The following is a 13,601-nucleotide window of genomic DNA, read 5'->3' on the forward strand; positions in this document are numbered from 1 at the left end:
GCCTAATTTGGACATTTTCACTTAGGGGTTTACTCACTTTTGTGGCCAGCGGTTTAGATATTAATGGCTGTGTGTTGAGTTATTTTGAGGGGACAGCAAATTGACACTGTTATACAAGCTGTACACTCACTACTTTACATTGTAGCAAAGTGTCATTTCTTCAGTGTTGTCACATGAAAAGATATAATAAAATATTTACAAAAATGTGAGGGGTGTATTCACTTCTGTGAGATACTGTATATATATATAAATAATTTATATGTAAAAATTTATAAATACACATGTATAATTACGCATAAATACACATACACACACTGTTTTGTATGTCATATTTGATTGCTCAAATGCTTTGTTGCTTTTCTTGGTCTTTCTATGGCTACAGTAAACCATGTATATGCATACATTTTCGCATCAACACAATAAAGAGCCTAAAGAATAAAGAGTTGTTTACACATCAAAACAAGCTTCACATGAGCTGGCAGCCGAACACTAGACCTTCAGTGCTTATCTTTACATTATATTCTGCAATTTCTCAAAGCAACCAACAAGAAAGTCAGCAATTAGAGAGCGTCTGACACTAGCGGCCAGGTCTCTTCTGGATGAAAAGCAAATCAGCAGAGACCCACAGACCTCAACAATACTTTCCCGACAGACTGGAGCAGATGACACGGAGCAGAGGCTCCTGGGAAAGAACATTTCCACAACACCTGACACCCAGCGGGGCCGAGTTCAAACCAGCTGAGTCACTCCCTCTGAGAAACAGGAGGCGGTGAGGAGAAAAGAGCTGCGCAGCTATGACCCCTTTAAAAACAAGTTTAAATCACGCTTAAACCAAACCATTCGAACAAACGCATGTTTCAGGACTGAAACATTTTCCTAGAAGTTTGTGCATTTTTGACATGACCAATATTAACATTTTTATAATTAAAAATGATGTTTCATACCCTATGTGTGCACATCCTCCTATCAACATCACAAATAGCATGCTATTGATGCATTAGTTCTGATATATCAGACTTTTATCATTTGAGTCGTATTCTATAGTGACCGGAATCTAAAACGGATTCAATGCAGCATAATTTTTCACATTATATTATTATTAGGGCTGTCAAAAAAAAATTTAGAATTTCGAATATTCGTCGAATTTAAAATAAAAATCCACATTTGAATGCAAAAACGTTGCATTCGAATTTTAGGTGTGCGTCAGGCAGCCTTATCAGTGGCGCACGAGATGCGATGACGATGTAAGTGTCGTTGCATTATAATGTTTTTGTTAGCCTGTCCAGTTGAAGCCACTAGATGCGGCGCTGCTATGTTCTTCATTCAAAATATTGCAGAAAAAGAGAACAATCAATGCAGGGAAGATGTTGTTTACATCAAAACCGAAACCAATTCTTTCACACAGAACGCATATTTATCGCATTTTTCTAGAGCAGTGATGGGCAAACTTGGCCCTTCCAGGCCACTTTCCTGCAGAGATTTGATCCAACCCTGATATGACTCACCTGCCTGTAGCCTTCTAGTAGTCTTGATCCCTAATTATTGTAAACATAAAGGTCTCTCAGTGCACCCTTAATGACCAAATGACGACCACTTGCTGAAAGGAAACCCCATTAATTCAAGGATCACCTTTGAAAATGGACCTTAATTGCAGTAAATTGGTGTGAAAGGGCTTCACAATGTGCAATATTAGAAGTAGCACAAGATAATACAAGCTTTTCAACAGTATATAAATCAGTGGCATAATCCTCCAAATAACTGTGCCTACTGTAAATGTTAACCTCTGAAAAAAATATAACAAATACTACTGATCAAATGTTTGGAATAATGTAAGATTGTTTAATGTTTTTGAAAGAAGTCTCTTCTGCTCACCAAAGCTGCATTTATTAAAATACAGTTAAAGGGGTCATATGATGCTGCTAAAAAGAACATTATTTCAATTTAAAATAATTGTATTCCAGTCTTCAGTATTGTATCCAGTCTTCAGTGTCACATGATCCTTCAGAAATCATTCTAATATGCTGATTTGCTGCTCAAGAAACATTTATGATTACTATTGATATTAAAAATATTAATATCAATTAATAACCTCTTAATATTTTTGTGAAAGCAACACATATTTATATATGCAAAAATATAAATAAATTTGATTTCTGAGTACTTATGTATTCATCGTCTGAACAAATAAAACAAAAAAAATCTGGGCTATATTGTGTTTAACAATCAAAATGATGGACATCTGTTTAAATTATCCATCAACACAATAATTCATGTCAATAAATGGTGTAAAATTGGTTTCATGCATTCAAGATGAACATGACTCTGTCACTTTTAAAACAAATTAATATTATCCAATAAACATAATATACCATATTAATGGCTGGTGACATCAGCTTGTTTGAAAGGCAAAGCAAGTTATTAACCTGCACAGAAAAAAAAACCCTAGTTGTATTAACAATTTTCACTCAAACTGCTAGTAAATTTCGCAAATAATTACAAAGACATTTCAAGTACACAATGAAATTAAAATGAAATTTTGAAGTAGAAAAACAGAAACTGTATTTTCTTGTAAAACCGAATAATCTTTGTTTGCAACTTCGAAAATAAATTTTTTAATAGTTTGCATTTAAAATAACGTGCACTTAACAGGTTGTTTTACTTATGCATTTTCCCAAAGCAAAACTAACTAGAGTCATCTCGTCTGCCCCTTCCATGTCTAATATCATCCGTTTGAGATTTCACCCAACTCTTCACCGGAACCCAAAAATGAAAAATTCAACACCAGGAAACAGCGTAAAATGAAATTTTGAAGTAGAAAAACAGAAACTGTATTTTCTTGTAAAACCGAATAATCTTTGTTTGCAACTTCGAAAATAAATTTTTTAATAGTTTGCATTTAAAATAACGTGCACTTAACAGGTTGCATTAGTCTTTTTGTTTTACTTATGCATTTTCCCAAAGCAAAACTAACTAGAGTCATCTCGTCTGCCCCTTCCATGTCTAACATCATCCGTTTGAGATTTCACCCAACTCTTCACCGGAACCCAAAAATGAAAAATTCAACACCAGGAAACAGCGTTCATTGTTTAGTGTGCACTCTAGGTAGTCGTCAAAATTAATATTTCATGGGTTTATTCCCTCTGAAGTTCTTTGTTATGAAATCCCTCACATCCACAGGCCTGGCATCACAGAGAGACGTCAAACACACTGAGGAAGCAAAGACGGCTTTCTGCCCCAGAAACGAACCTCACAGTCATGATTACAATACGCGGTTTACATCACAGAGTCACAAAATAACATTCAAGGTTATTCTGGAAGTACACGGATGGAGGACTGTACCAGTGCATGCAAACTGCCAACTATACTGATATTTCAGTGAACTTTTGGGAAGCAAATGACTAGGTTTATTCCTGCCTCCGAGACGTGAGACGAAGGCAAAAACAGGCACGCAGAAAGACAGGGGCCGGAGCCAGGGAATGGAAACACAAACAGAGCGCTCCAAACCCTCCAGCGCGTGACCTCGGACTACCGCCTCTACTGGGACAACGGCAGTGGAACGACTGACGGGCCTGATTTATTCTCCCAGCAGCCCCACCAACAAACCACCCTGTGTGGCATCACCATGTATACATCCAGCATAACGGCTCTGTGTGTCCTCTTGACCCCGACACGGACAAATAATCTACGGGAACAGCTTTGGAAAAGGGGGAAAAAAAGAAAGAAGTACAGAACAAATATTGTAAAATGGATTGTTCCAGATTGGATATCTGTTTAATTCTGTATTAATGTGGTAAGTTGTTCTTCGACTCTCGTTTTGGACACGTCCTGCTCTGTATTTTTTTTGCATCACTTCATATTTATGTGTAAATAATAGGATTGGAAATACAGAATTCTCGATTTGAATCAATTCTCATTTTAATTAAATGATATTCATCCTTTAATTACAAGAACTGATGTTTTAGTCTGTGCTGTTTTCAGCTGATGAAATAAAACTATTATTTGTAGTACGCCTGATATTCACAACAAGTTTGTGCTTTGTAAGCTTTGATATTAATTTCAGTTTCGAATTCTGTCAATTTCATAACAAAATTCAAACAATAAATGTCATGTTTACACTTTTCAAGTGTCAAGACACTCCTCAGTTCAAACTACATACATAACCATTCATCTCTTCCACTTTACTACTAGTTATTAGGGCTGGGTATCGATTCAGATGTCCCGATTTGATTTGATTTCGATTTGCAAGCTCTCGATTCGATTCTCGATTTTTTGATTACATTCAGTGAATATAGTTTTAATACAAATGCTATTGATATTTCTAAAAAATGAACAGTAAACATCAGTTTACAAATGGTGAATTAATAAAAAGAAATTAAGAACCACATGCCTGTATTTTAAACCTATTCTTTTTTTTGTATAGGGTCCTTTTTTAAACAATAATAGGGCCCTATAAAATGTTCTTAATTTTTCTGGTAATCAGATGAAGGCATAAAACATTAATTTAATTTATCCTAATCAAATGAAAATTAAACCCTTTTATTTTTTGGCAAACAAAGTGCTGCACAACAGAGGTTTAAAAATGCTAATGAAGTGACTCTCAGAGCAGCTGGAGATGACATTAGTTTTCATATCATCACATAGTGAGATGGCAGAAGCTGAAAACACTGCGAGCATCATCCGCGCTTTAATATGTGTAGTGTGCACAAAACAGTGCGCCGCGCCATCTGCCATTCATTCATTCATTGCGGAAATCATGGCGCCTATGCGTGATATCAAATTCTTCCGCAGATTTATAGTATTACTATAGCATTTCACCTGAGCATTGCGAATCACGCATATGGCCATGATAAGCGCTGAATGAATGACAGGCTTTCTGTTGTAACATCGCGCAAGGAAAATAAGGGTGACATCTAGTGGAGAAAACTAATGATAAGATTCACGTTAATCAGATCTTGTTTTAAATGTGTGCTGAAATAAATCCCGGAAAAGATCGATTCGCGGCTTTTGAGAATCAATATCAAATCAACGTCGTTTAAAAAAAACAATTAATCGAAAAAAAATTTTTTTTTTGCCCAGCCCTACTAGTTATGGCATGAAATAAACATGAAAGAGTATCAGAAGTGTTGAAAGAAATGGTACAACTTACTGAAATGTATAATCTCTCATATAATCACTCAATTAGTGTAATTAACATAATTAAACAGTTAATTACCACTTATCACATTTACCTCAAAAAAGCCATTCAATGTCCATAGATTGAGATCGAGAATCCCGGAAAAGATCGATTTGCGGCTTTTGAGAATCAATATCAAATCGACGTCGTTTAAAAAAACGATTAATCGAAAAATAATTTTTTTTTTGCCCAGCCCTACTAGTTATGGCATGAAATAAACATGAAAGAGTATCAGAAGTGTTGAAAGAAATGGTACAACTTACTGAAATGTATAATCTCTCATATAATCACTCAATTAGTGTAATTAACATAATTAAACAGTTAATTACCACTTATCACATTTACCTCAAAAAAGCCATTCAATGTCCATAGATTGAGATCGAGCTAAAAGTCTAGAGTGGAGTATTTGGATAAATATATGCACTATATTACATATTTATTATGTTTTTACTTTAATATATGTTTGAATAAATCAGTCATGAAAACCAGTTATTACAGCCATGGCTTAAATACCAATTTCAAAATACAAAATGCGGTAGAAACAATTAAATCATTAAAAAGTTATTATACAATGTTATTCTAATAAAACCTGCCCTATGTGCAATTTAAATGTTTGTATACAAATCAGTTGTTACATTTTAACCTTTAATATTATACCAGTGGTCAGCAATCCCTGTATATTTTACAGCATTAGTTGAGAGATTTTTTTCCTTGATAAAAAAATTGACATAAGCCTACTGTATCTGGTAGGATATTCAAATGATATTCAATCAAAAGGAAACAAAATTGGAATTTAATCAAAAAGCAAGCTCAAAAATTATTCAAATCATGAAATTTGTGTCAATGTCCAGTCTACAGCTACAGTACGGCAAAAGGACAGGCAGATAATGCTGCAGTTGAACACACGAACGTAATCCAGCAGCACCACGCTAAACAAACAACAGGAAACTGCAATCAAATCTTCAGAGGTAAACTGTTTACCATCGGCCAAATATTCTCTGAACGGAGAAACACTGAGTCACAAAACCTGCCAGGAATCCAGAAACAAAGACAAATCAGAGCAGAGGGAATCGTGCCACTTTCTTGGTGGCCAGGAACATTAAGGTCAGAAACCAGTTCGCAGATGCAAACGTGACTAAACTAACTCAGCGAGAGCATCTTCAAGCTCTTGCTTCACCATCAGAGTATGAGACAGGGGTGGGAAGATCATTCCACCAGCCAGGAACAGTGAACGAGAATGTTCTGGAAAAAGAATAATAATTATGACCTAGAAAGTGTTAAAAATACAAATTCACACAAATCTTAATTACGAGCGAAAATTGTAACAAAAAAAACCCTACTTTTTTTATAAAGTCAGAATTATGACAGTCAAAATTATAACAAAAAAAGGTTTTGACTTGAATGAATGACTTTGAATGAATTAGAAATACAAATACATACAAATCATAAAATTATACATCATAAGTCACAATTATGACATACTAAGACTTAATTAGAATTCAAAATTAACAAAAAAAAACTTTGAATGCAAATATAGTTATGGATTGATTTGTATTTTTATTACTTTCCTAAGTCATCATTATGTATATATTTTTTTTGCGACATTTTGCAATGTAACAGCATACAAAAATAAGCTTGCGTAGCTTGAAGCTTTTGTGTTCAAATACTTGCATAATGGAATATGTTTTGAGATTAAAGGGATAAACAACTTCCAAACCTGTATGAATTTTTCATCTGTGGAACACAAAAGAAAATATTTAGAAAAATGCCTCTTTAGTCTATACAATGAAAATCAGTGGGGACCAATCAGTAGCTGCGTTTACATGCACCCAAACAATCCGTTAACAATTGGATTGATGGCTAAATCAGACTTAAAAGCCTTTATGTAAATGTTTAAATTGATCCGATTCATCTCGATCCCAATGAAACTTCGATCCGACTGGAAGCAGTGGTGTAGACCTGAAACGATCTGATCAATAGGAAAAATATTAATTATGTAAACGCTTGAATACCACTATTTTCTCAATCAGATTTAAAAATACCTTAAGATTGCAATGTTTGGGATTCATATAAACAGAACTTTAAGAATCAGACTGACGGATATTATACACATAAACATACCTAGTGTTGTTTTGGACTTTCATTGGACAAAAAAACAGTATAATAAAAATTTAAATAATTCTGAATATCTTTTGTGTTTCAAAGAACATGGGAAGTCATACAGGTTTGGAACGATGTGAAGGTTGAGCAAATGATCACAGAATGATCATTTTTGACTAGGGCTGGGTAAAAAAATATCGATATCTCGATAGTAATCAATTCTCATTTTTACGGAACGATATCGATTCTTATTAGGCCTGTCGCAATAATTAAATAACCGTCTAATCGTGATTATTTGATCTAACCGCGGTTGTTTCAGACAACCGCGATTATTGTGCTTTTTATACGAAGATGAACTTTTATCATAGTTTATAGGTATATGGAAACGAAAGTGGTTAACATTCAACCCGTTCTTTATCATCAGTAGTATTATTTGTGATTTTAATTTTGTGAATGGGAGTTTCTCTTTTGCTGTGTTAAGCGCGGGCTTCGGATGCTTTCACTTTCGAATTTGCGATCTTGTCGTCACTGTTTTGCTTGAATATCTTTTGTGTTTCAAAGAACATGGGAAGTCATACAGGTTTGGCACGATGTGAAGGTTGAGCAAATGATCACAGAATTATCATTTTTGACTAGGGCTGGGTAAAAAAATATCGATATCTCGATAGTAATCAATTCTAATTTTTACGGAACGATATCGATTCTTATTAGGCCTGTCGCAATAATTAAATAACCGTCTAATCGTGATTATTTGATCTAACCGCGGTTGTTTCAGACAACCGCGATTATTGTGCTTTTTATACGACACAAGGGGGAGTCATACACCAAAAGAAACAGAAGACATTGAAGAACAGGAAAATGTATAATGAATATGTTTGAATAAATCCATCAAGTTATGACAGCCACCATTATGTTTATATAAAAAGAACTGAGGTAGCCTACTGTACCTGATATATATCTAAAATAATCGATATTGAATCGAATCGAATCGGTAATCGAATCGAAAGCTTGTGAATGAGAATCGAATCGTGAAATTTGTGTCAAAACCCAGCCCTATTTTTGACTGAACCTTCCTTTTAAATTAGCAAGAATAGTCTGACAGACAAAAAGAACATGATGAGCTAGATAATTCAAATCACTACGGGTGTGACTGTAATTACTAAAGAATCTTTGAAATGTACAGTGTGAAGTTTCTGATAGTTCCTGTATGATGCTGTACACACACATATGCTACAATACATACTATCTGTAAGAGTCCAAAATCCCAAAACCATTTAGCTCACATCTGCTATCTCAACAAAAAGGTAATTCATACCCCTGGACCACTTTTTTTTAAATAATAAAGCTGCTGCTATCCTCAGCACGCACTGCAGTCTGCTATTCAACCTCTGCAATGCATCACAAGACAATATCCAAAGCCCTGAATCGCAGTGCATTTCTAATATAACCATCGCATGTTGTAAACGCCTTCATTTTAACGTGATCCCACAGGTACAATATAACAGCACCATACCTGCTTAATTGCTTTATAAAACACATAATAAATATATTAATGATGCAAAAATTCATTAAAAAGCTATTTTATTAAGCAAATTCATTAACAGGCCTCAGTACTCAAGAGAGCAATCCTGTATCCTTCAGATGTCTGTGGCATTAAACTGGATGTGTTATTATTCAGGTATCTAGGTATAAACACAAAGATAGTTTAAGTAATGATAACTAACTTGCTCAGCAAGATTCTCTTCAAATTGTTGCTCTCAAAAAATAAAAGCGACTGTAGAAGCAATGCAGCAATGCTGAGAATGCAACACATACTTGCAACGTATGCATTCAGAGCTGGAAATATCTTGTTTAACCCTTTAGGCGCCAGGGATTTTTGGAAAAATGCTGGATTTTGACATCAAGATTTCAAAAACTTGTGGCTTGAAAGGGCTTAAAGATAGAGATCTACTGTAAATTAGAAAAATGTTGGGCATGACCGAAAGTTTATGTGGGGTGTAAATATACTCGTCTAATTTGCATATTATGACGCCATCAGGGGGAGGTCACCTTGAATTTCATAATATTCAAGAAATAGTAGATATTGAATTGATGTTTGAACTTATTTGCAAGTTTTTTTTTTGTCTTTTTATCCTCATTCCAAATGATCAGAAAAGAGGAATCCAACAATAAAACAGGAGAAAGTACTAAATTATTACTATATTACATTACAATACTATATAGTAGTAAAACGCATGTGAACAGTAGCCTACTTTTTGATCAGTTCATCAGTAATATTCAGGAAATAATAGATATTGAATGGATGTTTGAACTTATTTGCATGTTTTTTTTGGTTTGTTTTTTTTGTCTTTTTATCCTCATTCCAAATGATCAGAAAAGAGGAAACCAACAATAAAACAGGAGAAAGTAATAAATTATTACTATACTCGTTGCATGGCACAGCGTACAGACCTACCCCACACTGACTGCACCGTGTACCGCGGCCATTCCCACCTCTTTGGGGCACTGGATCCAGAGCGCTCTGACTGGATCCAAAGAGCTAGTGCTACTTCCAGCCCTATTTCTCCTACCTCTAGCAACAGCTCTCCTATAGACACTACGACCACGCTCACCCCTGCCACCCCCATCCCCGTTGGGCAAAGGGTCGAAATGATCACTTGTTTGTGCTTCGTGAACACTCTCGCCTTGCACGGCGGCACCACTGCGCTGCAAAGATGTACCGGGAGAAGCGCGATTATTAGACGACTGATCGTCATTTCCAAAAGGCAAATATTCCCCTTCAGAGTAAAAATCAGAGTAAAAAGTCACAATTTACTCGCACGCTATGAACTGAACTGCTTCCGCATCAATGACACGATAGCTCACTTGCTCTGCCATTTCCTTGAACACTTTGAATAGGAACGTGACGTAATTTTGGTCTAGAATCGAAGTACTACATGTCTGCCATCTAGGGGTAGGGACTACAAATTAGATATTACACCATATTAGGAACTACAGTCTATTTTATTAAGTATGACGTCTTGTCGCAATTTTGCAACTTTGGCGCTTCGAGGGTTAAGTGGTTAATTGGTTTACATTGATATTAAAGTCGATATGAAAATGATGAAAATTGAAGCGTATTTAAATCGTACAGACAGGTAGTGTGTTAATGAATTTCATTGATGCCATGGGCTATATTTTATTAGCGCTCCTGCAGTACATGACATTTTAAAGACGACAAAAAGCAATGCCTTTCAGATCCAAAACTGAGAAAACACAATACTACGAGATATGACATACTACATCATAATTATGACTGTCAAAATTGTGAAAAAAGATCTGCTTGTGTCAGAATTTTGACTTGATTTGTATGTATTTTTGTAAAAAACATGAAAAAAAACGTATTCACAAACTTTGATAAATATTTACATAATCTACACACAATAATGCAGATTTTCCAGTTTTTCAACATTTCCCAATTTCCCATTACTTTTTTGGTAATTCTGTCATATTCTTTCATATTCACCATGAAAATATCAAGGTAGGCTATATATACACACAGCAAACATTCAGTTCCATGGTATAGGCCTGTTTCAAAGTAGCATGGCATACAATCCCTGTACCATAGTAATACCACTGCAGTATTTTTGTATGTGTAAAGCCACAGTTTGCACAATTGCTCTACAAATGAAATGCTGGTGTTAGACAGAATTTTCCATTTACTGTGACAGGACATAATAGATTTTTAAGCTATTGTCTGATACAGTAAGCACACGGTTTACAAATAATACAGAACAGAGGACCACAGTGAAAGCAATCATAGCACACGCAAATCTCCGTAATGCCGTCTCTGTTTACTTACGAAGGGCTGGCTTTTGTCCGTCTATAAATACTGTAATATACAACATGATTACTGCTGTTAGCACTAACATATTCACTTATGGAAGGGCAGACCCAGAAACGACCTTCCCAGAATGCTTTGGATTTATTCAGGCGTTACTGAAGGAAAACAAATGGACACCACATAGTTCAGAACCATGCAACAGACATTATCACTCGATATGCTCTGTATTTCACAGAGGAAGTGTCATGACAGAGTTCAGATGGCACTTTTGTGTGCTAAACATCTGCTTGGTGATGCATTCGGAGTGATGGAAAGTGTTGTAGTGTGAAAAAAGATGCAACAACTGCATGTCGTCATCAGAATGAGTTGGCGTTGTGCTAAGTCTTTCAAATAGCACCATATTGCTCATACTAAACACACACTGCAGGTCTCGGCATAACCGTACAGAGGAAGAGAAAGTGGCAGGCCTTTGCTGAAGCCCTCTGCAACGGCACAGCTCTAATGTTTTTGAGACGACACGCTCTTAGAAGTCCCGTGCGTGAGTCACGAACAGCTGCTACAAATAAAAATCAGGAGTAATGAATCCAGCAGAGACACTTAAAGCTTTATGTAATAGAAAGACAATCATTATACCTCAAGCTCTTCTGAATATCTGCAGTGAAAAAGAGTGCAAAACAAAACTCATTAGAAGTCCCGTGCGTGAGTCACAAACAGCTGCTACAAATAAAAATCAGGAGTAATGAATCCAGCAGAGACGCTAAAGCTTTATGTAATAGAAAGACAATCATTATACCTCAAGCTCTTCTGAATATCTGCAGTGAAAAAGAGTGCAAAACAAAACTCATACAATAAAGAACAGACTAAGATGAGCAATTTTAAATACAAAAAATATATACTTTTCTTCTGAATAAAACAGCTTGACAAAAATTTAAATAACCACTGACTATTGTATTGACTATTTTCAGTTAATTCAGTTAATTAAATACTGTATAAATAACAGTATTCATTTCATTTAATTATTTTGTCATTATATCTGGTACTTTAAAAAAGATCAGATAATTAGTACAAATTAATGAGAAAATCTCTGGCACCTTCACATTGTTATACTTGTATAAAGTAAAACAATAAACTTATAAAACTATGAAATTTTTATTAAAATTAAAATGAATATTATAACTGATGGTTTCGATTAAAATATGGTGTATTTAATTTTTTTTTTTAAATAAAACAAGGATTGTAAATAAAACAAATATTATTGGAGTGTGTCTTGCCATTTCCATTTCAATACAATTGCCATTTCTTTGTAATTAATTGTGTAATGCATTAGTTACGGAGTAAAAATGGTTTCTATACTATTTTTTTTCCCAGTAGAATCAATACAGATCTGTTGAATTGTAAATCAATGACTAGGTCATAATTATGAGGCGAAATTATGACAAAATAAATCAACTGTCATAATTTTGACTTTTTAATATAATAATTATGAATTTATTTGTATGTATTTTAATTCATAGTCATTATTATGACAGTCAAAATTAAGATTAAAAAAAATCAACTTATGCCATAATGACAACTTAGAATGCATTAATTCAAATACATACAAATCATAAATCTAGTCAAAATTGATCTAATATTTGTTGATTTTGACTTCTTGTCTTAGTTATGACTATTTGTATATATTTTAATAGATTTTAAGTCATTATAATGACAGTCAAAATTATGACCAAAAACAACTTTAATGACCAAACACAAGCAATCTAACTTTAATAAAATACCATGAAGTAATTTTACTGCAATGCATTAATTGATTGGCAACTTCAAACAACTAAATTCTTCCTGTTCTACCAACTTAAGCTAACACAACATGACAAACACAACAAATCAAGTCTTTCGTCATCACTCTCAATTAACATAAAGCAGCATAGTATAATACAGTAAAATGTCATTTATTTACAGTGCTGTAAACACAGCAAAATGTCTACATAAGGTAGTACTACAGTAAAACTACGCATCAAAACATAGTAAAACTACACACACATTTCTTCTAGGGATGGGTGATGTCTTATTGTTTGCGATATACCGGTAAAAATTCTCCCCACGATAAGAATTAGTCTTCCCGTGATAATAACGATAAAGTCTAGTTGTTGACATATTTCTGTGTGCGACAGTGCGGAGCGACATCGCGGAAGGCGGACGTGAAATTGAGGAGGAGTAGCCTATACAACCCTCTACATTGCGAGAAAATCACTCGCATATGCGACTAAATCTTACTCTGGGCGACTAAATGATGTCTAATATTAGCCAATGGCTAAATATATATATATATATTTTTTTTTATCAGTCTGGCGAGTAAACAAAAAAATTTACTCTTCAAGAGGGCTGCTATATCACTAAATGAGGAGCTCAAGCTCCTTTTACAATCTGTAACGTAAACGGTTACAAAAAAACGGTTAGGTTTTGCATTTTTGCATGTGTATGAGCCTGTTTACAAACATATTGTCCAAC

The 13,601-nt window shown here is 34.6% G+C and overlaps 1 protein-coding gene across 2 annotated transcripts in view; it reads right to left on the reverse strand.

Annotated features, from left to right (window-relative positions):
- LOC107750907 (ankyrin repeat domain-containing protein 12-like) overlaps window positions 1-13,601 on the reverse strand; it is a 61,727-nt gene that overhangs the window by 16,694 nt on the left and 31,432 nt on the right. The gene's annotated exons all lie outside the window — the stretch shown is intronic.

Source organism: Sinocyclocheilus rhinocerous, unplaced genomic scaffold (genome assembly GCF_001515625.1).
Source record: "Sinocyclocheilus rhinocerous isolate Xijiao unplaced genomic scaffold, SAMN03320098_v1.1 scaffold1534, whole genome shotgun sequence".
Classification (NCBI taxonomy): domain Eukaryota; kingdom Metazoa; phylum Chordata; class Actinopteri; order Cypriniformes; family Cyprinidae; genus Sinocyclocheilus; species Sinocyclocheilus rhinocerous.